This window comes from Calidris pugnax, unplaced genomic scaffold (genome assembly GCF_001431845.1).
Source record: "Calidris pugnax isolate Ruff unplaced genomic scaffold, ASM143184v1 scaffold196, whole genome shotgun sequence".
In the NCBI taxonomy this organism is placed as follows: domain Eukaryota; kingdom Metazoa; phylum Chordata; class Aves; order Charadriiformes; family Scolopacidae; genus Calidris; species Calidris pugnax.
The window spans coordinates 107300-131613 of NW_015091042.1; the positions used below are offsets into that span (position 1 = coordinate 107300).

General features: G+C 39.6%; 1 long non-coding RNA gene across 1 annotated transcript; it reads right to left on the minus strand.

Annotated features, from left to right (window-relative positions):
• Positions 1-4068: 4068 nt before the first annotated feature.
• On the minus strand, positions 4069-15501 carry LOC106896341. The gene is made up of 5 exons (XR_001413611.1): positions 14488-15501; positions 10728-10835; positions 7536-7638; positions 6557-6669; positions 4069-4171 (listed from the first exon to the last, which is right to left on the minus strand). It is a non-coding gene; the product is annotated as an uncharacterized LOC106896341 (long non-coding RNA).
• Between the last annotated feature and the right edge of the window lie 8813 nt (positions 15502-24314).

Consider the following 24314-nt stretch of genomic DNA (forward strand, 5'->3'; position numbering starts at 1 on the left):
GGAGTTCCACAGAACAGGCTTGGCAAAAAAAAGGCGATTTCCAGCGAGAGGTCCGTTTCATAAAAAAAAACAAAAAAACACCACAAAAACCCAAACAGGAAAAAAAAGTGACTCCACCCGTCAGCAGGGCGGGCTGGGCCTTGCCCCACCACACACCAGCTCCTGAGGGAGCGGTGACACGGGCACAGCAGAAACCAACCGAGGAAGTTACCGGGTCAAGGTCATAAGCGTTCGCATTTAAATCCAGAAACTGATTGCTTTCACCAGGAATTCAGACAACATTCAGAAAACGTGTTTTCCAGGCAAGGGGGGACAGAACCCATCCATCTTGGTGCCTGCAATACACGTTTCCTTCAGTAAAATTTTGCAAACATTTTAGAGGAAGGAGAGTTTTCATGTTGACCTTTTCTGGTACAAGCAGTACCAGCTGAACACTTCAATAAACGTCTTTTTTCCTACATGCATTCCTTAAAGATGAGTGAAGTTGCTCACATGGAAGCATTTAGAGAGACAAAACAAAATAATAAAAACGGAAAATAAAAAGGTCTAGCATTTTCCAATTAAATTTCTTTTGCCAAGACACTCATCACAATAACATTGCTGACTGAATCACGGCATTATACAACTTGGGCGGGGAATAAACTCCTCTTTACAGCTGGGACTTTTGTGAACAGGGGCTCAGAACCTCCTTTCCAATGCTTGTTTCACTCATTCCTATGCTTTGTAACAGGCAATTTCATTTAGAATTAAAAATTTTGATGGATGTGGTCACGCTTCTTAAAGCAACTGTCCTCTTCACCCACCAATTCCTTTTGGTGCAGGGGCTGTTTTTTTTTCTCCCCCATACAGCTTCAACATCACTTAAATACAACATCTATGATGGAACTAAAGGAAATAAATCCTTTTTTTTTTCCCTCTCATCAAAATGTTAACTGGCACCACAGAGGCCAAGGCTGCATGTGTGGGAGAAATCTAAACTTCAAGTAGTCCAAAGCGGGTGAATAGTTACATTTCAATTTAAGAACGGTTTACTGTGGTTTAACATAAATCACAAGTTTATTCCCAGCTGGTCTTAAGCCTCTCTGACAAAGACATTTCTGACTAGTAGGCAAAGCTAAACATCAGCACAGGTTTTGACAGTCTGACATTGACTGTGCAGGCAGATGGGAAAATGAAGATGTGCCCGGCACGGCTGACATGCCAAGGCAGCCGGGGATCACTGTGATCTCAGCATGCTGGTGGAGCTCCACCTGGGAGTTAACTCATCCGACCTGTGCCAGACAAAAGGGGCCACATTAGCTTTAACAGGACAGTTTGGTTAAGCAGAGTTAATTTTGACTGGAACAGGTTAGGAGCCATTCAGAGGAGCTGCTGCTCCCATCCGATGAGAACACAGTGACCTCTACAAAGGGTTGCTTCTTCCAGCAGGATTTGGAAAATAACATATTTCTGCAACTTAAGTACTGTTATTTTCTCATGTAGAAAAGCCCTTTGAGTATCGTGTATAGGCTGGACGGGATGTATGAGGAAGCTTGTACTGCTGCAACCAGCCCAGTGTTTATTCCAGACCCGGTTGTGCTCACTTTGAAGTCAATTGCAATGTTCCATGGATTTAACTAAGGTCCAGGTTTGGCTCACTTCTAGCCCCCGAGGCTGGATAAATAGAAGGATTCATAGAAGTCCCACACCTTTGGCGCTGTATTCATAAAGAGAAAACTGGGCTAGCTATGGCAGCATATGGAATATTTTTCTGACAAGGAAACCATTGTATGGAAACCTCACCAGCTGCCATTTTCAGACAGTCAGGGAGCGAGGCATTTGCTTAACATATTTCATTTCTGGAAATTTTTCCACAGGAATGATAACCTCCGAGCCCACGCTCTTTGGGAGCCTTAGCTGGAGCAAATCCCTCATCCTGCAAAAGCTGTTATGGGCAGCAAATATTCTTGTCAGCAAAAGAAAAAGATATCATAGTGCAGCAGCTATGGCAGCATGTTTATCAGTAAAATTCATCAAGTGGCATAACACCACCATTTAGGGAAAATTTTCTGTAAAAACAAACATTTATAATTCAGTGACAGCTTAGGACTTTTTAATATATTGGAATATATTTTTTTGGAATATATTTTTAAATGGTTGGGGTGATTTTCTTCGACTTTTGGTGGACGAAGGGGAACTGTTAGGAGAGCCATGTGAAGTTGATGGATTAAAGCCTGAGCCAAATTAAGTCTCTCACGAGAGAGACTGGTTTTGATTCAAGCTGTAAATTTGCATGACTATCTGTGAGAATATTTATAGTTTTGTTAGAGAAGGGTAGAATTTTGAAGACTGGAGACCTTAAAACAGGAAAAGAGATTCTGCTGAAACAGAGTCAGGAAGAAAAGAGCCCCCTGTATTTGCCTGTGCATGTGCTTCTGACTGAGGATTTAGGCAGTTGCATCAAAATCCCAGTTTATATGTATTTTTTTCTTGTTATGAAATCAGACAACTAAAAATCTGTGAAAAGTGATCTAAGTGTAAACAGGATAGTATAGCCTGCTTGGAAATGTAGGCAGCCCAAAACAATAGCTTTAACTTCCAGAGGCATCTTTGTGGAGTCTGAATTTCCAGACTGACTCTGAGGCAAAAAATAAGCACTGGGGGAAATTTTGTTAGCAAGAGGAATGTTACAACTAAGGCTTCCCTATTCATTGAATGCCACGTTCTCTGGCTGTTGGCACCGTTACTTGCTCTGCTTCTCTCACACCTCCACAGGGGAAGGGGATTCCTGATGCTCTTGGAGAGAAGGGACACCCATGTCTCCACTCTTGGAGGAAGACATCTCTCCATTCTTACAAGAAAAAAAGCAGATGACAGCAAGGCCCTTACTTTTTTTTTTTTTTTTTTTTTGTTAAGAGTAGAGTAGTGAACATTATTCCCTGCTTTGTTCAACCTGACAAAAACCGTTAAACCTACTGAATTTCATAACATTTCTTGTCAAAAATCTGAGACAGTGAGAATCACAGGAACAAGTACATGAAGAAATAATAATGCATAAATTCGGATCATATATTTTAGACACGTCCATGAAGGAATTACATGGCACAGATATAACAGTTTCTGAAATATCTAACACAACGCCCACGTGCAATATTAGCAGTCCCTCATAAAGAAGTGGCTCATGATTAAAAAAACCTAAAACACAGATCAACTGTTTTGGTATATTACTGTGCTCCTTTTTCTGTGGATACGTATAGTTATGTAGTCATAGGTCACAAAAATAAACATTCAGGGCATTAAATACTAACAAGTCACTTTCTTGTATTTTACACAATCATGGAGATCTAGCTCCAGCAATGTATTTATATAATTCCTTGACCCACTATTTCATCCCTTCAATTCTTTTTAATACCTCATAGGTGTGTGGTTCAAAAAAGTGACAAAGTACAATCTGAAAAGTGCCAATTTTTGTCACCCCAAACATATGAAAATATACAGTTACAGAAAACATGGAAAGCATTTTCAAAAGGAGGATATGTGAATTTCTAAGTTACAGAGCTAGATGTAATTTGCACATTGAAGTATTGCTTCCCTTAGAGTTTATTAAAATAAAAAGAGATGTTAACAGGAACTCCACCTAAGGCCTACTTCTGCTCACCTTCAGCAGCATTATGTCTGATACTCCCACAGAGACATTCACAGTGTAGTTCCTGCCAAAAAGGGACAAGGTCACTCTCTCCTTTCCACCCTTCACTTCCAGCCAGGCTTTCTCTGATCCTTGTTACATCAGCTTAGCTGTAGTGTGGATTCCTACCAGGAGGGTAGACCTAAGAGCCTTAAGATTTCTGACAAGGACTCTCCTCTATATCTTTGTAACACATTTCATCTCAAAAGTCCACTAAAACAGTTTACTGGTGAGGTAAATATTATGTCACAGTTTGACTAACTGCTTCCCTAGAGCAGAAGGTAACTGCAGCCATTTTCCTTAAGAGTTCACAAGAGTAAAAGTATGCAGAAACATGTAGCACAGTGTACTATATCACATATATTTATTATATGTATGTTATATTATATACATACCTTTTAAGACTGGTTTTCAATCAGCTCAGTTTAGGAAACCTAAGCCCAGCTTGGGACTGGAACCACTCCAGCACACAGTTCCTAAGGTAACCACAGAAGCCATGCTGTGCAGCTGATACAGAGAGAAAAACAAGGATATTTTCTCCAGTTTAAATTACAGGAATCCTACCAGCAAGTTTTAATAGCTTTTTTTTTTTTTTTCAGTCTTTAGGGTTTTAATATTTAAACTGGTATTTAGCCAGGATAGAACCCCCAAACCTCTCGTACCCCCAGACCACTTTGAACAGAGGTTTACTTTTACTCATATTAACAACTGTCATTGTGTGTTAGGTTTTCAAATCAAAGGCACATGGAGGGTGATGCCACAGCCAGGGTAAGATAGCAGCAAATGAGGCCTAGAATCCTTCACATCAGAATAGGTGGGAGTTTTCATGTCATCTCAAGCACCTGCACATCCTACCTGTCGTACCCGTAACTCTTCTGACATGGTGCCAGTATTGACTCCGTACCAATTCAAACACAGAAGTCTTTGTGGGAGAACCCACAAAATCACAGCAGCATTTCCTGCAAGCACAGCATTTTCCTAGTGCCTCTTCCAGACTTCAGTTCCAACATCATACTTTTCCAACTGGATTTATGGCAATAACAGCACACAAACCAGAACCGAGTGAAGGGAACGAGCGTGTTAATGCAATACAACATCCACACCCCTGATTTCACAGGTGCTGTCTTCTTCCTTTTTCCACATCCATTTTTAAGCGTTTCATTTCCATCACTAAAATATTCCATTGGTGAAAACTCAAAATACCTGAGAGATTACACACTAAAAGCAGGCAGAAACTAAAAAAAAAAAAAAAAAAAAACAAAAAAAAAAAAAAAAAAAAACCCCCACCAAACAAACAAACAAAACAACCAAACAACCCTCCCCCTCCCCAAAGCCCCCAAAATGTCAACAAAACAAACCAAAAAAAATCCCAACCAGATTTCTGCGAGTATTATAACACTATCTTTCAGGCAGCCTGGGAACCTAGAGTACCAGCCAGCCTGTGACACATTTTTGGGAGTGATAAGCCTGGACCATGAGTGGTCCAGGTTACTCCCCAGGCTTCATGCATGAACTTGATCAGGTTCAGATCCTCTGAGGATACACATACATAAAAAGCCTATGTTGATTTTAAGCCCTGAGGAACTGGTATGCATCATTTGCCAGCTCTCCCTCATGAGAAAGGGAGTTCTCTGATGATCACTCTGTGTTACAGTTCACTTCTTTACACCCCTGTTAGTTGATGGAGATTTTGGAAAGACAGTTTCCCAAATGCTTTCAGTCTCTTTTAGCCAACAAAAGGCATTAATTTTCCTTCCTTGGTTTTCTTACTACTCCTGAGCTTTGCTTAGCTTTTATGCTTACGTTTTTTGCATGTGGTTTCCAAACCATGCAGTTCGCCTCTCTTCTGTGCACCTGTTTTCCTTCTTCACAATGGGCCTTCAGTTAAACCAGATCCGTGTGAGACAGTATCATGTACTTGTGTTCCTCTCCCCTGCTTGTTTCTCTGCAGGTTCTTTGTACCCCCTAGCGTATCAGGCTTGCTGGTATTTAACATTACCCTCAATCTGTATTACACTCCTGAGAAGATTTTACTGCTTAAAATCCATTGCTTGAAGGCAGGTTTAGATGAGCTGATTTGTGATGTCAGGCTTCATTTTTCCTGTGAATTCGTGTTGCAATGGGAGACAGCAATGTTTCATGACTCTGCATTGCCCCTAGTCTGGAATACAGGTGATACAGCCTCTGCCCTGACCTGGTGTACGCTGAGGAATGCACCATACAGCTATTTCATAAACTCAACCAGAATTTGTGATGGACTGCACAGACTATGTTGTCAAAGGGCATCTACCTTAGACCTGTGTAGATCTTTAGTACACAGGATTTTTGCAGAAACAATTTTCTTGCACGTTTTGCATTTTTCTCAAAACAACCAAGCTGTGAGCTTTGATCTGTGGGGCTGTCTATCTAAACACCTTCCACTGTTACTAAACTTATTCAAATTAAGATAAGAGCTAATCCTACGCCCCAGGCTGTACCAGTTATGGAGTGCTGAGCATGCACTTGTATGTAAACCATTACCCTTCACACGCAGCAGAATACAGCCTTGAAATAAACAGTTTCATCAAGGAGTAACAGATGGGAGTGCTTTTGTTTCCATTGCATATTTGCACAAACTTGTCATTAAACTCTTAAGGTGTTACAACTGGATAGCTCTGTGTTTTACTGCCTGGTGGACATAACCCAGCTTACTTACGTGGGCTGACATCTTGCAACACACATAGAAGTCACCAGTTTAGCCCTTTCCAGGTCAAATTTTCTAGAGTTTGTTTTGATCTTCTCCTTTGGGTTGTATCATTTTGAACTCTTTGCTTCATCACTGTAAATGACTTTCCAGCCCCACAAAGTTTCTGGGTGGAACCTAATATGACACAAACACAGACAAATACCTACCTTCCCTCCCCCTCCAGGAAACAGAGAGTGAAGCAACTCGGGCAATCCGACACTCAGCAGCATTACAGAGAGTTTTCAAATCAGGTCAAAAGTTGAGCGGAGAATTTCCTCCTCTTGGGTGGAAGAAAAGAGAGGTTCTCTGATAAATTCGTAGGAAGCTGAAAGGACCCTCCCAACTGTATAATGTATTTCAACAGCACATTTCAAAGCATTGCCTTTGCATTTTCAATTGAAAGATATTTGGTTTGCGGCAGAGTTTCTGAGAAAATAGAAACCAAATATGAGTAAGACAGTTTTTCTGGCACTTCCTGTTCCCCACTATAGTCTGCACAAGGCAGATGGTTTGTACTCAGCTGGCAGCAGGTAACTCCAGTGATTATAACAGCTGTGATTCCCTATAAACTGTATTAGATTAATGCTGTTTACTACTGCTCTTACATTTGTTTTCAATAGCAAGTTATTGCACTGCTTTTCCTATTGCTCAAGCACTACCAGTTTCTTTGGTATTTTCCATCCTGCAACTGCAGATTAAAATGTTAAAGAAAGACTTTCATCATGACTTGTATGTAAACTGAGAAAGTATAAGATATTACAAGTGCCTACACCTACAATATCAGAGACTTGACAAAGCATGTGTTTACAGACACTCCATATTTTTAGAGGTTTAGAAGAAGGTCTTCACCCCACAAATACTAACAAATTATTAACAAAAGGAAAGGCGCCAATGTTTTGTGAAGTCATGAAAGTGACATTTTGTCCTCTTAACTGACCCCGATTTCCATATGCTGCACATGAATTACGAAGAGAAGTCACTGTTGTGGGGTTAACCAAAAGGTTTTAATCATCATTCAACCATCGTTTAATAAACAATAGTTAAGTGATAATCAAACAGCAGTCAAACACTCTACTTACTACAATTTGAATAATTAAGCTAGTTGGTATACAATATGCTTTAGACCTAATATCAAACATCGCTTACCTCTCTGCAGATATCAGATGCTAGGTAAGGGATCTCAAGGCTTGCACAGCCTCTTTTTTGGTGATGCCCAAGCCAAAGTATCATTATCTCAGAGTGGGTGCACCTGTTTAGGGAAACAATTTTGGAAAAATCACAGAATCGTGGAATTGTCAGAGTTGGAAGGGACCTCCAGAGATCACGGAGATGGGATCTGGAGTCAGTCACTCACAAAGCTCTGTTTCGCCTTGATTCTGGCTCTGAGCACCTCACAGCTCCTCCTGTCAGGCCATGCATCTACAGTGTTTCACTTTTACTGTGCTATTCACTAGACCCGAACCCTCTCCCATATCTTTAAATCCTATGTTAGGGTACACCATATTGAACTATCCTTCTATTCTCTCATCTACTATATGCCCCTCTTTCTTCTTTGGATGGTAATTTTGTGGAGAAAGAAGTGCCTATAGCTTATTAAATATATTAAGTATGTCAAAACAATTGTGGAGCTGAAAATATGATTGCTCAGTGAACATCAGTTCACTGGATAATTTTGGTTTACTATAGGCCTAGCATATGACTTCATCCTGCCCATGCTTTAGATGTCCTTCCCTAAAATTGGAGATAAATATGACTCCCCTATCCTCAGGGTGAGGATAAAAACCAAGAGGACTACATAAGGATAAATATTCTACGTATACAATTATTAGTCAAAATTGAAAGGCGTGATAAAAAAATAAATCCCAAGACTACTAGAACACGAAGTTCAAACTGTAGTTAGAAGTGTAACTTCTCAGACCTTCTGATCATTGAATCTAAAGCCTGTGGGGGTCACCTGCTCACAGCAAGCTCTGAGGGGCTCCTTCACCTCAGTAACAATATGGATCAGCACCTCCTCAACCAATGCCTCCAGCTGCAGCAGCATCCTCTTGAGGCATAGTTGTTGGAACATAATGAACTAGGTCTCATACGTAGAAGTAGCATAATCTTCCTGTGACTCATCCCTGACTCACTCAGGAGCCCTTCCCACATTCAGGGAAAACCGTGTCATTCAAGCCGTCTTTAGCACAGATCATCTTTTACCCAAGATTGCTCAAAACGTTCTGCCACCGTTAAGAAAAAGAAGCACTGAAAGGCTACCTTTCATAGGTGTCCCAGCCCCCCAGGTAAGCACCCTAACCTCCGACCAGGGACCAGACGCTGGGAGAGCTGGATGACACAATATTTAACCGAAACTGAATAAAACCAGTTTTGTGTTCTCAGTATTGACAGCAATGAGGCAGTACGTCTATAAGGGGAAGAAGGTACATTCAGAGCTGAAGTTAGAGAGTTATTCCAACAAACATTGCCTGCTTCACTGGTGCTTTGAGTCAGTACATACTTCTTGCCTTGCCTTTGAATCCCAGGGAGCGAGAGTCTCCTGGTGGCAAGCGAGCAGCACGGCTGTACAGCATCGCACAGCTCCCTTCTGCCCATCACCCAGGACCCCAACAGCATCCTTCTGCCACAGCACTGCGCATGGAGCCAGGGGAAAACAAGCAAAACACAGGCTCAGGCGTGCTGGTAATTTGCCCTTTCCAAGGAATTCTTCTCTCTTCCCTTTTCTCTCCAATTCAGCCAGTCCTAGATGGTTACAGTGGGCACCAAAGGCTTTTTTCGGTTGGTTTGTTTTGCACCCCTCATCCTTACTTTGAGCCCTACAAAACTTCTTTGATTGAAGTTTTGAGGGAGGGAGCCTCATTATATCCTGAACAAGGCTTGCATAAAACATAAAACTTTGTTATATTTTTTCAAAGCAGCTGCCATCAGCAAAACCTATTATCTGCAGTGGCTCAAAGCACAGAGGAATGACAGCTCAGTGCTAACAGGTAAGATTCAGACCTTCAGTCGATCAAAATACATTACATAGCGAGTCAGAGCCCTCTCCTGGAAAAAGGGAAAGACATTTTGTCTTTTCTTTAAATATATTAAATACATTACATAGCAAATCAGAGCTCTCTCCTGGAAACAGGGAAAGACATTTTGTCTTTTCTTTAAATAGTTGTGCTATATCATCTCCACAAATATTTAACACCCACAAATATGAGCCACTGACATTCCTGCTTCCTTCAATTTTAATTTAATCCTACAGCAGGGAATGAAAAATATGTTAAGAGAAAATACTGTATATGATGCTCAAATGTAAATAGACCAGAATTAAGGGGGTGTCAAAGTTTACAGTTCAGTTACAGACTGTGGTTAGTTGGTTTTATTTATTTGTTTAGCCTCAGCTGCATTAATTGAATTGCTGAGGCTTCACAAAATTCAAATATCCCAGGAAGATACGTGCACACAATAATTCTTATTTTATCTTATAGATTTGCCAATAGAGGGAGTCCTTTTACTGATCTCAGCTGCATTAATTGCTGAGACTTCACAAAATTCAACTATCCCAGGAAGATACATGCACACAATAATTCTTATTTTATCTTACAGATTTGCCAATAGAGGGAGTCCTTTTACTGTCTACTAAAACTTTATCGATGTGAATATTCACAAAGGTTTCAAATAATGACTGTGCCCCTGCTGTGCAACTATCATTGCACTAATAGCAAGAATAAAAAAGGTTTGCAAAATAAAGTCACCTCAGGGTATTTAGCAGATAAAACATGGGGTAGTATCAGCCATCCAATCACTAGAAGTGCACTGGAGAATTCAAGTGGCCGTTTGTGTCATTACAGCAATTATATCTATGGGCACAGCTATGAAACATCCATGAGAATATGACTTTTAAACACATTGAGAAGTATTATGGTAGATAACTATACAGTTCCCCTCTGTTGGCAAATCAATATTTAACTGTAAAACTCATTGGAGTTGTTTCCTGGTGGTGCAGTCAGAGCTTGTCAAACAGCTGGTATTTGCTTAACTCCTGCTGCGGTTTGGAAAAAATGAAAATCATCTTTATTCTACATTGTCATTTCTTTAAAATTTTGTGCAATTAAGGACAACCAAATTAACTTGGTATGCAGTAAGACCTTCCCGCTTTCACTTATTCTTTCATCACAACATGAACCAAACCTTCTTTTGAACTACGAAAATGTTAATTGTGCAGTAAGACCTTCCTGCTTTCACTTGTTCTTTCATCACAACATGAACGAAACCTTCTTTTGAACTACGAAAATGTTAATTTAGTATGGTGGAGCCATTGTTTGGATCATTGCTGTTTCTGTTGCTTACCCTCTATGTGAAGTGGCCAGTTCCCTTCTGACTTGATGGAAAGATTTCAACAGCTGATCTGGTGATGAGTAATATTGCAGATTAGCTTGGACGCAGCATCTTAGTGCACTGAAGGACGACAAAAAATGAGCAGAAATAACACTCATTGCACTAAAGTAAACTCTTTACAACTGCAATATATTGCCAGGGCTAGGAGAGTTCTTTGGAAATATTAAGTAAGCAAACCAAGAACTGAGGAGCCATCATGTTTACTTGCTTAGAGGCGTGGTGACTTACTAGCAGTATCATAAGAATAAAAATACAAGGTTACGGTCCCATCTGTGACAGTAGCTCCTCCATTCTCACAGAAATTGTCATTTTTATGGCAGTTAAGACTTAAGTGCTCGCAAAGCAACCTCTAAGCCTCTGCTTTTTTTTTTTTCTTTTCTTTTCAGCATGACATATCACAGTGAGCCTTTAAAAAAAAGCAGTATTACCTGCATCGGTCCCCTCCCCTCCTCTCACCGGTACCTGAGTTCACACTCAGATTCCAGCAGCAGTCCTAGTCCCAACCAATTCTCTTCGAAAGTCAGTTCACAATGGGGGCAAACCAGCACTAAGGAAACTCGGAACTGACACAAAACTGAACCTAATTGTTGATGGAAGCCAAATACGAGATTATTTTTTTTTATTCCCTCCTTTCAAATGAGTAAAACTCTTCATTTTATAGTCCTTGCTAACACTGCAAAACAGATCAGCTTTGCAAGTTTTGGATGTCTGGCCATTTTAGATAAACATTCCAACCTTTTAAATGTTTACAGACTAAATGGCAGAGCTAAATGTTTATGTTGCACTGAATAACTTCAGCATTGTATTTAAGAGAGAGGCTGCTGAAGTAATATTGTTTCAATCAGTAGGTGAAGACACACACTACTGAAACAACCAAAAATTTTAAAGGAAGATATTAATACTAGTCTGTCTGTAAATATTTAGCACGTCTCTATGTAGTAGGCTTTATAGTTGGAATATATAAAGCTTCCAAAGTTTACATGATCTCTAACTTTAAATGTATTCCCAGGCCTTTTGATAAGAATTAATTATAACTATTAGCTTACACAAAAATTAGAATGTAGCTTTTTGTATTCAGCCTCTAATTCTAGTTTGGTATGAGATAAAACCTTGGTCTTGTATTTTAAGGAACATGGCCCAAGATATTGCTAGGAACAGGATTTGGATCCTATTGATATACACGTGCAGGCCAAGAGTGAAATGTCACTTGGTTTTAAGAATGCCTCGTGTACATTCTGACAGGTGCAAAATTACATAGAGTGGAGAATGGATCTGGTCCAGAATAGATCGTTCCTGGAGAAAAAACATCTTTGCTTATTCCAATCTGTACTCAGTTTTTTCTCTACAAATCTCTACATCTAGCTTTTGCCTGCTCAGGTTAATTTGAATCATGCCTCTCCCTCCTTGCTGTTTACGTTTTTCTTATTCTTTGGGGACAGCAACAATATCTAATAGTGTGTAAATCTGAAAGTATGTCATTCGCTCCAGAAAACCACTTTGCTTGCAAAATGAAAACAAACTGGAGTGCGACGTTGCTTCTAAGCAGAGGAAAAACAACATGGAGAGAGTTGCATGGTGGCATCAGCTTGCAGGCTGTGTTATTCATTGCTCAGCTTCTCGTGCAAAAAAAACTTTCCACGTTAAAGCAGTACAATACAGACAAGGGTATTTCTTAACTTCTGTGGTTAACTTGTATGTTTCCATTTCACTGCGAGGTTGGGATGGATGTGCTTTCCACAAGGTCAGGAGAGTTTGCCCTGGATCGGCTCCTCTGGGGTTCATAGCATTACACGTTTCCTGTTTCGCACATGACAACACAGTAAGGTTTTTCAGACGCAAGCTGTATGTATAAGCCTTCTGAGCTGATTTACTACTTCACTGTTGCAACAGAGTCACAGCACAAAGGCAAAAGAAAGCACTCTTGGTTGAAACCTTTGTCATCTTTCTATCAAGTCCTTCAGAACCTGAACTCGGGGCCCTCAGCTGAAACAAGTTGAATTCAGAGAGCGACCACCTCAGCATTTAAACTGGGTTTTTAAATCCCTAAATGTAAAATGATGAGATACAGGATTTTAGTTTTGTCTTTTGTCCATTGCTTAGTCAAGGCATCCCTTCTAATGAACCCAGAGGCAGCAGTTCCTGAATCAGCTGTTTAAAACTGGCATTGCTATTCCTTTTCCACAAACTGTTTCACCTATGCTAAAAATGACAGGCTGCTCCTCACCTCATAGAAATTTCTGAAATTTCTAAGTTATTTAGAAGTCAAACATGTCCAGTGTTTTACCATAAGTCTGTTTCTCTGCTGTACTGCAGATAAACTAGGGTTTTCATAGGAACTAACATCTTTGATGTTAATACGTTGTATTTATGTACCTGCCGTTAATATTTTCAAAGGCTATTGTATTTTAAAAAGGATCTTTTTGAAGAGAGGGCAATACCAAAAGCATGGAAATTACAAAGAGAACTGTAAAGGAAATGACTGGTGAGAAAAACGGTTTTCATGAGTTGTTTTAATGAGTTGAAGTGGAGATGCAATTTGGACATCCATCTGAAAGGCCTGATGGTGATCTGTGAAACTGGTGCAGAGAAGGACTATGATTTTAAGACTGTTTATATCAGCCAAGTATCACTGAAATTACGCCTGAAGACTTGGCATAGGTCTCACTTTTCCCAAGACTGCTGGAATCACCGTTCAAACCAGGGTGCTCCATCCCTCATGTACATTTCTGTTGCTGTCTGGTCAGAGAGCATCTTTAGAGCATCTTACAGCTAACAAATTGTCCGAAATTGTCAGGTTTGTCCTGGTGTAAGACACAATCTTGAAATATAGCTGTTTTCTGGATGTGAAACTGAATTATAAAGCAGGACTTTTGACTAATTGACAGAATCTGAGAGTCCCCCATACTGGGATTGCTATCCGTAATTTACAAAACTGTCTCCTAGGAGAAAACATCTGCAGAACGTAGGACAGAACAGCAGGAGGGGATGAAGGCAGCCTTCTTTTGTGGGAGCTGCAGCCCCCGCAGCCAGAGGGGAGTCCCAGCCCTGTGGGGACTGGGGCCAAGGCAGGTCCCTCCTCCCTCCTGCTGCTTTCCTACCTTGCCGTCGCCCCAGAGGAGGCTCTGCAGTGGAGGACCCTGGCTTGCCTGCTCCCACCATCAGGAAAGGAAGACGCAGACAAAACTGAGCCAGAAACAGTACATCATCCCGCAGGACATTGCTCTCTAAACCTAACATTTGGGAAATTAATTCCAAGCAAGAATTTAAGAAAATATGTAGAAACATCATCGTTTCCTTCTGGCACTTCCAAAGATCCTGGCAACTGAGTAAGCCCCCAGCCTGTAACCAGCTTCAAAGGTGGACCACCTCACTTCACACGCAATGAAAAACAATCTGATGCCTGCCTGAGTGTCTCAGCGAGCTGTGCACAGGCAGATCCACAGGCAGGGTGCAGGGGCTGCTTCCATGAAATTCAGTACAGGACTGGAGCCGAATTCTCTGTTCTGACAGCTGTTTGGTAGCATGCAAGACCCTAGCTGGGGAGCTCACATCAATCCTCAACAGGCACATGCTCACCTCTTAAAATAGTACATTCTGGCAATAGATTGTAAAAAGAGCACAGATACACATGCTATAAAACCTAATTACCATCACAGCCCACATCATGGCCTGCCATTGCCTATGATGCATAGTAAAGGAAGGTTTTACTCACCAGGGCTCTGACAGCTCAGCATGGTGACTTTCCACCCCTGCAGTACACTGGAGAAATATATCAGAGGAGAGGTTTCCATCTATTTTTCAATAATGAAATATTTTTTTCAAGAGTGACATCCTGAATGCTAGAAACAGGGAAGAAATAGCATTGATTTGTCTGGTTGTATTCCGTGCCAAATCAAGACTGATCCCAACTGTACATTTACTCATGCTCCAGCCAAACTACTGTTGTATCTGAGGAAGTGGTTCCACTGCCTTCACCGTTGCAGTCTTTGAGTTCACCATCAGCAGAGCAGAAAAGTTTTCATTTCATGACCGCAACCTATTACTGTCTATTATACCACCATTTAATTACTCACTTCACTCGCCAATGTTTGTGTACATCAAGGATGTGCTGGCATTTACCTTGAATTCTCTGCAGAGACTTCAACATTTTGTGGGTTTGAAAAAAATAAATTCCCTATTCTTGACTCTAATAATGTACTATATGAAGTGCTAATTAGCTGCTTAATCTTTCCTCTGCATATATTTTCTAATCTGTCCGTATTATCCAAAAATAACAGCTAGGCACTGAATATCAATTCAATGACCAGTTCTGACCACTACCTTCTACACCTACAACCCCAAGCTTGCATAATATGTATTTCATGGCCAGAACATCGAATAAGCATATCTAAGGCTATGACATTATTGCCACCTTCCTGTATTTTTGAGTTTCAAACTATCCTTCTATAAAAGAATGGTAGCGTATAAGCTGCAATGATCCGTGGCAAATCAAATTCATTCATTTCTTAGTCAAGCATCTTGTTTCCATAGTTATTGCTCAGCCCATTCTAACATTTACAGTTTCCTATCAATCATATGGTGTTATCTGAATATTTTACTAATATTCTGCTCCTGTTTTCTTTTACAGTAGGCTCACAATGTACTTTCAGTTCATGTTTTTAAAAATAAGCAGTTCATCTATGTACACAAGATTAAAAAACAGAATAAACATTTGTTCAGTGTTATCTCCCACTATGCCTTACATTTGCAATCTATTGCTTCTAACCCTGAGTTCAACTCTAAATTTATTATACTCCAGGCTTTTAAAATTTGTTTGAAGCTTATCAATTGAAACTCTACAGTCCTAGTAGTGGAAGCTTAAGAAGCCATTTCCTTACCATCTGTGTTAAATTAGACTCTCACTACTACCTGTATGATCAGAAGTAGAAGAGTTGAGCAACTTCATTTTTAAAATCTCTTTTCCAGGATCTGGGGCTGGGGGTGGGGAAAGGCTTCAGTAGTGCAGCCAGGTTACTAGATACAAGTTATTAACAGGAATTACTTATGTTCTTTATTGATACATAAGGAGTAAAACACTATTTCTAAGTCAATCTAGTATTCATGTTAGATGCAAGTGTCTAATAGGTAATAATAATAGATTAACATGACCAAATCACACAAAACCCAAGCTGAGTTATGTGGGTAAGTGGAGTCACTTCAGAATATTCCGCAAAACAATTCCTGATGTTTTTGATGAAAGCTTACATTCAAAATCCACTTGGATTTCTAGTCAGAAGAGGCCCAGTGAAGTAGGGGAGATCTCCCCTCAAGATAACCCTTTAACAGCTCTCCCTCAGAAACCAGATACGCAGAGGGATAGGAATAGGGTGGCAGGGAATGCATGCTTACAACAAGAGAAAATAGCAGCTGCTACTATAATCGCGATGCATTTCTGATTCTAAGGCAGCTTGAGAGTTGCAAGGTAGTGGTAAGCATTACTAACTTTAAAAAAAAAAAAAAGCAAAAGCAAAACAAAACAAAGCCCAGACCTCTAATTCAGTGCCAAATTTGGTGTGTGTAATTTTAACCTCTGCTGAATGACCAGCTGAACACAATGAAACAAGGACAAGCTAAAGTGAAGTCACAGGAGATTTAGGTGGGATTTTGAGCAAGGTTCTCACTCCACTCCCAAAGTCAAATGAGCTCTTACTAATCCTATCCTTGATAAATTATCATTTAAATTGACACAGCTACTGATCCTATTACTGGTTAGGTACAAAAGCCACTTTATGCGTGTAATAATTCCACATGCATTGAGGTTTCCACTCAACAGGCTGTCTAATGTCTGCAGTTCAGGACTGGGGCACTGCACCTTTGGCACGAAAAAAAAATTAAAAACATCTCAGTCCAGTGTAGTTACAATAAATTGATAATTAACGGCTTAATATGGTGTGCAATGAAAGGTTGAGGATAAGGTGAAAGGGATGACTTTTGCCTCTGCTACAGTTTGATAGTGGGAAGACTCCTTTGGATCCCACAGATTTACATAGACTGTTGGTTGAAAAGAAAACATTGTGTGGATTTCTATGAGGCTTCTGTGAGAGGCAACAAAAGTTGTCCTTTCTGAGAAATGTACCCAGAATGAGAATATCTCCTGCTGGACAGCTTGGACAAAGAACTGGAACTGCCAAGAGCTGAGGAAAGCTGCCAAAGGAGAGGGAAGAAAATTAAGCAACAGAAAAGCACTAACAATTTAACAACAACATCTTTAGGGCAGGGAACAGCAAACTTACAAATACCGACAGTCACCGTACACAGAACACTCTGAAACAGGAAAGAGCCAGAAATTCCAGCTGGGGAGCACGGTAGAAGACTTTGAACAGGAAATGGGGAGATCACATTACCGTCGTTCAAAATGCATGATTTTCAGAGAGCGCCCAGATAGACAATAAAACAGTTACAATCCTATAACCCCTTTAAATACTATGAGTAGTAAAAGTTTCACATATGAACTGGAGTTAAGATGCTCCACAGTCTAACCTGCAAGCACCCTTTATGGATTACCACCTGTAAACTCCAGGAATCAGAGCCTCAGACTTCACTCAGGAAAGCGTGACACACACATGTGAGACTGCAGACACGTTCAGGTAATGTTTTGCTGCCAGTCACCAATCCCTGGGCTTTCTTCAGTTAATTCCTGGATTAAAATAAAATCTGCATCAATCTTTGCATGAAAACAATAAATCTAAGCCATTAAAACTCCTGTGCAGAATTACAATTATGCAGCCACTCAATTATTACAACTATGACTTCAAAAGTAAAACCTATCTTTTTTCTTCCATATCCAAGATAGATAGAAAAACCTCAGAAAACCAACATCGGCATATTCCAGAAAGTTTCCAGAAAATACAACCAATGACATGGTGAAGCAAGAGAATATTCAGTTCTGTCCTCAAACAAATTCTCATTTTTCTTCATTCCAAGCGAGCATTCTCACATGTGCTTTTATGTGAGTTTGAGAAGGAATTTCAAAGAAATATCTTTCTTTTTTTTTTTCTACTCTCATGTAATCAGGACTGACTTTAACAAGAAGTTACACCTGACTGTGGAAACTGAGCTGCTGCATTACTGCCACAGAGAGATTAGATACTACTAAAATTAAGAACATGGAGCCACATGCCATGCTTTGCAGCATAGTTACTTCTCTCATTACAATCTTCAGCATATGCTTCTTCAGTAGGACGCAATTTGGTGTAGTTACACACAGTATGTGTCTATGCATTTGTAAATGCATTCTATCTTTCAAATAAATGTGGCAGTTATCATATATACCTGCAACTGGTATTTTATTTTAGCCTTAGCTGCACACGGCTGTGAGTTTCCTGTTTTATTTGCTGGAATTTACATATAAGAGAATAAGAAAAAATGGCATCCATTTAGTAGTGGAAGCAGTCCTGGGTAAGGATCTCTTGATTACCATTGACTGTATAAATAATTATTAAAAATGTACAGTAGCTGGCACTGAACTCTACGTGGCAGTAATGTACCAGCTCAGTCTGTACAGCCAAGGCTTAAAATAGGTAGGGGATTACATGATGCAGGTGTAAATTAAGAAGGTATTAGGACTGTGTCCCATGAACTTTGAGGAAAAGAAACAACCCCCCCAAAAAATGTAAAGAATTTATGATTTACGACAATTTTGGGAAAGCATCACCCCCCTCTCTCCTGGGTCTCCTTTGGCATGACTACCAGAAACTGCTCTTCATCTTTCTGAGAACGTATTCATGCTCAGTAGTCTAAAAAATCTAATGATATTTTTGAGGTCATCGTGTCTGGCTTTGTAGGATCTTTTGGAACTGAGCTCTGCAATTTTCCACCCTAAGACATCTGATAGCTACACCAAAAATAGCCCCGTGGCAGTTCCTCTGTTGAAGATGCACCTACTGGTATGTGTCGTGCTGATCATAGTTTACAGTCCTCTTGGACCCTCAAACTACTGCTGATGCCCTAGGGGCTTTAACAGAATGAGTCTCAGTGTGCTCTTTAAACAATCATTAATAAGTTATGCCCATAATAATCCACATTAGAAGCGCATCTATTTTCTGCACATCAAGTGTATACAACTTACCATGTTCTCTGACCACATGAGGTGAGGGGGGGGGTGGGTGAAAATCAATAAGTAGAGGGTATGAAGAACATCTTCGCATTGTTTGCACAGCTGTGGTGTCATTTTTCCCCCTTATATTACGTTCCCCAGTATTCCTGTCCCAACCAGTTAAATACTCAACAAAATCAACAGATTGCCCCCAGTAGCTTATTAAAAGCCAGTACTTAGAAGAGCTGGACAAAATCCTGCTTCTATGAGTATCCACTCACACAGCTTAGAGAATTTTGAACTAGTGTCCTCCCTCCTTAGACTTTTGCCCCCAAACCACTTCACCAGTAGGGCTGCTGGGGTGGACACCTCCAGACATGGTTCCATAGCCGCCTACGGGAGTCCATGGCAGTGAACGCTGCTGCAGCAGGAATGTTTCCAGGCAGGCTTTGCTTTACGTTTTTCTTCATATACATCAAATAGTTGCATTCTGTAAGTAAAATCAAAGATTATATCAAAAAGAATAAAAATGCTTGAAAAAGCTTAAGTGCAGCTTGATAACTTACCTTAATTTCATATTAAATGAAGGTTTATAGTATCTAGTCTGCTATTCTAAAACATCTCTCTTTTGCCAAGATGAAGACAGTACAATGACAAAGGCCTATATTTCAGCACTGCAATACGAGCCAGCAATTTCTATTTTATTAACTATTCAAGAAGATTTTTTTTTGCTTTTTCTGATAAGCTGATAAAATAGAATTTCAGAAGCAAATAAATTGATTTCAAAATTAAAAATTAAGAGAACCAAAAAATCAGTCTTCGTTATCCTGTCACTTTCCTGTAGCCTGAAGATATTAAGACGGTATATCTAAATTAATTACTTGATATCTCCAGTCTTGTTCTTCTTTCCATTTATGGTTTTTACCAGTGTAATTATTGCATAGATGAACCTTCCAAATAGGAACCTACAGACAAGAACATGGTGAGGCTTGGAAAATCCAGCCTATTTCCTTCTTTCAAATGTAAGTTTGTCAGAACTTTCTTATTGGGGAAGCATGGAAACTGAAGCCCTCTCAAAACACGAGCAAGAACCAAACTAATCATATTGATCACAAGCTAAATTGTCATGAAACATAATAATATGTACCAAATGTGAAGAGAGGAATGGAGTAGGTAGGGTGAGGGGGGGCATCTTGAAAAGTGAGAGCATGTTTGATAGCACCTTCCCATAAGGGGTAGGGTATCCTTCCTCTACCCTGCGAGCCTTTCGTTATCACTTTCCAACTGTTGGCTTCAGCCAGGAGTGGAGGAAGGTTACCCACGCATGTGCTAATTTGGTCAATTCATTCTTTAAGAGTTGCCTTGATTTAACATAAACATAACAACTGCATGAACTAAAGTACATTATTCATCTTCCTATCTTTCCATGCACTTGCAAATGTGGTATGTAACACATCGTATTATTACCCGGCTTTAAGCTGGCAACATGGAGAAAGTCTTGCAAATGTGGTATGTGACACATCGTATTATTACCCGGCTTTAAGCTGGCAACATGGAGAAAGTCTGACCTCAGCTTTGACAATAAGGGTACAGAGAGACAGGGAAGATTAGAATATGGAAATTAGTAAGGATTCAGATGCTAGAGACTTCAGGTTCGAGATTTACTTTAAGATTTTTTTTTGAGAAGGCAATCCACTTAATTACCTATTGAAAAAGAAAATTAAAAAAACATTCCTGCAAGTCCCAGAAGGTATACAAAGCAAGAATATCCAAAATCAAGGAACGCACTTGAGCTGACAAAAGCACACTATTCTGTAAATTAGTGACTTTTAAGGAGAATTTGGAACCAGCATGATCCTTCCATGCACTGCAGGCAATCCAATTTCTTGCCTATACAAACAAAAATAGATGTGCTGATCTTTGGTGGGAAGGTGATTTATCTCTATATATGGTGTTGGGGAGGTGAATCGGAATCCAGTGTGCAGCTGACATCCATGTTTTAATGAGACTAACTGAAGTTTGGAGAACGGAGTAGCAGAAAGTAAACGTACAAATTTAAAATAAAAAAAGCTTTTGAATTCATTTTTTACTTAGCTATAAAGGTCTCAGGCTATTTAACAAAATGAAAAAGCAATGTGATTACAGGGCAAAAGAACTTCCATAGAAAGAAAGAATTGTGTAATTAAAAAATAGACTTTTTGCTTGGGAAAGGGGAAAGAAAAAAGGAAATAAAGTCAGACTGGTAACTAGTGGCTAAGGCCACTTTTAATACAGAGGGGGATTAATCAAAGACTTTTTGCTTGGGAGAGGGGAAAGAAAAAAAGAAAAAAGGAAATAAAGTCAAACTGGTAACTAATGGCTGAGGCCACTTTTAATACAGAGGGGGATTAATCACTGGAGTTGCAGCCCTATCTGTTGCAGGGGTGTTTTTCAGATCAAGAAGATATTTTTAGCCAAAGATATGAGAAAGATTATGTAATTCCTGGCAAAATTCAATTCTAACAAAATGAAAAAGCAATGTGATTACGGGGCAAAAGAACTTCCATAGAAAGAAAGAATTGTGTAATTAAAAAAAAAGACTTTTTGCTTGGGAGAGGGGAAAGAAAAAAAGAAAAAAGGAAATAAAGTCAAACTGGTAACTAATGGCTGAGGCCACTTTTAATACAGAGGGGGATTAATCACTGAAGTTGCAGCCCTATCTGTTGAAGGGGTGTTTTTCAGATCAAGAAGATATTTTTAGCCAAAGATATGAGAAAGATTATGTAATTCCTGGCAAAATTCAGTAGCTTATATACTAGAGTTGGTCAGAAGAATCGTTTCCACAACTTCTGCCAGCTTTAAATTCTGTGAAGAGTTAGGCTTTCCTCACAGCACTTCGAGGTGAATTTTTTTTATTAGCATTTCTACACAAAATCCCGTTATCCACTAAGGTAGCTAGCAACATCAAGTGTATTTTTAATAAGACTGCTACTTCACAGCAGTAGAAGGGGAGAAATATGAGCACACACATTGACACAGTTAAAGCCAGCACCAAAATGCAAGCCCGAGGGAACTGAACCATATTCCAGCCATGTCTGCAGGGCTGAGCCGTCAACTAATTAGGTAAGTCTTTTTGTAGACAACTGACAGAGTCATATAACAGGGATTACTATTATTTTTCTGTTCCTTCCCAAGAAAAATACTGAGTGCATTGAAAGGGAATAAACCCACACATCAGTAAAATACACCGGAGAACACTCATGAGAAAACACACTATCAAATCCTCGATCTGCAGGTCTTCTGTGCCTGCACAAAGATACTTACTATTGGGAGGGGCAGGGAGGGGAAGAAGGTATTTGAGCTTGGAAATACCCAGGATTTCTTCATGAAACCTCTTTACATGTTTAAAAGTTCTCTAAGCAATTTAAGAGACAAATGAGTGGCAAGAAAGAGGTATATGGATGAAGGTAACCTCTTGAACACCTACATCTGACTACCAAAAGGCAAACAGTCTGTATTTTCTGGGTATGGTGCATATGATTCCCTTTTCTTCAAAGTGGACCTGTAGGACTACAGTAATGGACACAATTGGTGGATCTACACAGATGTGACTGGACAATCCAGCCAGGCCTTGTGCTGAGCTTGCAAAACAGAGAACAAGGGATAGTCCCTTGGTAAAAAGGCTAGACAATCTAACTGAAAAAAAAAAATGGACAAAAGAAGTGAAAAGAAAGAAATGAAGGGATTTTCCTAAGGTCACAGAGTAGTTCAGTGGCTGAACGAGTCGTAGGAAGACAGCTCTTCCCAAGTCCCATCTATTGCCCTAGCTACAAGATGCGCTGCTGCATACCAGCAATTATTCTTCAGGATCAAGACTTTACTGTGTGTTGATTCACTATTTAGAAGCTGAAAACAGACAAACAGTTCAGAAGCGTAGTAAGAAATCAATGGATCACTGTTAATTTCCTTCCCAGTGTCCATTGTTCGTTATGAGATGCTTCAACACAGCATTTATGGGAGCTCTCTAAGCAACAATGCAGCCCTTCTTAAGCCAACCAGTAACATAATTTTCAAAGTTTCATTTCCAAGAAGACACTTCAGCAACTAAAAGGTTTAAAATTTCTTAGTTTATCAAGCTCTTTGGGGGGAAAAAGAGAAGACTGGCGGGGCAGCAGTGAAAGCAAATTCCCCAAAGAAGGGGAGAGGTTCAGGCACTGAATAGAAAAATGGAAAAAAAGGCAAAACATGAGTTGTGAAAACTCAGAGTTCTGGAGAGTGTTCCCTACAAGATCTCACATTTCTTTACAGACAGTAGCACATCTAGAGTTATAACAATCTTCTGACATAGGTAAAGATAGTTCTTTCCCTGCAGATTAGTTATCCAAGGTGCAAAGAAGATAACATTCCCAGGAGCCTTTTTGCTGCTAAACTAGCAAAGTCAGGTCAAATATTTTCTGGTGTTGTTATGAAACTCATTCAAAATAACAGGCTAAACACACAATAACAGTAAATGCATAATGCTTTAAACATCCTACAGAGCAGCAAAGGGATGATTTTTTTTTTAATGCAGCAATATAGAAACACTATCAATCATTTATTGTACATAATTGTAATTGCACATAATACTGACATCAAAATTCAGTTCTGGCTTTATATATATAAATTAAAATTCATATAACTGGATTTGCTTACAAACATAATTAATTTGCATTTCTACAGCAAAGTAAAAAGTAAGAAAGAACACATCAGCAAGTCCTAATAGGTAATTACAAGAGGATTACACTGTATTAGCAAACATTTCACAGAGTATGTTCAATAGCTGTATAGAAGTAGATGCAGTATTTTTGGCCAAACTGTTTAAATGTAGGTATTTGTTGGTTATTTGCTACCATACCTAAAGTTAAGAATTGATATTTTAAGAAAAGCACGTGGTCAGGTCTCCAAAACACAAGTGCCCGTGCATTCATTTGGTACAGTCATACAGCTGTACAGAAGCTGTGTACCAAACACCCTCAGAATTACATGTTTTTCTCTTCACACTGGAGAATTGTGGTCCTATAAGACTGTTGTTTACTGACTGGAAAAAACTTCTGTGTTGCTGTCTGTATAAGCTGAATTGTGGCCAATCCTTCGCCAAAGAATGAATATATATGGTTTACTATTCTACCGATACATACCCTCCATTGACATGTATGCTTGAGAGGCTAGACTAGACTAAAGCCCTTCATCTCAACAGCTATACAATTTAGCAATATTTCAAATTCATAGCTAAAATTTCAGACATTTGTAGCACTGAGGACATTTAAACACTGTCTGTTTTCAAGACATGAAAAAAAAAACCTAGGTCATGCACAGAGTCATCTGAATAATGAATTCCTTTATGATCCCTAGAGATCCCCAAGTTAACAGAAAATGCAAGGGGTTTTGGACAAATTCTGCAAGACAATCTAACTTGAGCTACATGTCAAAAATCTAATATGATGTGT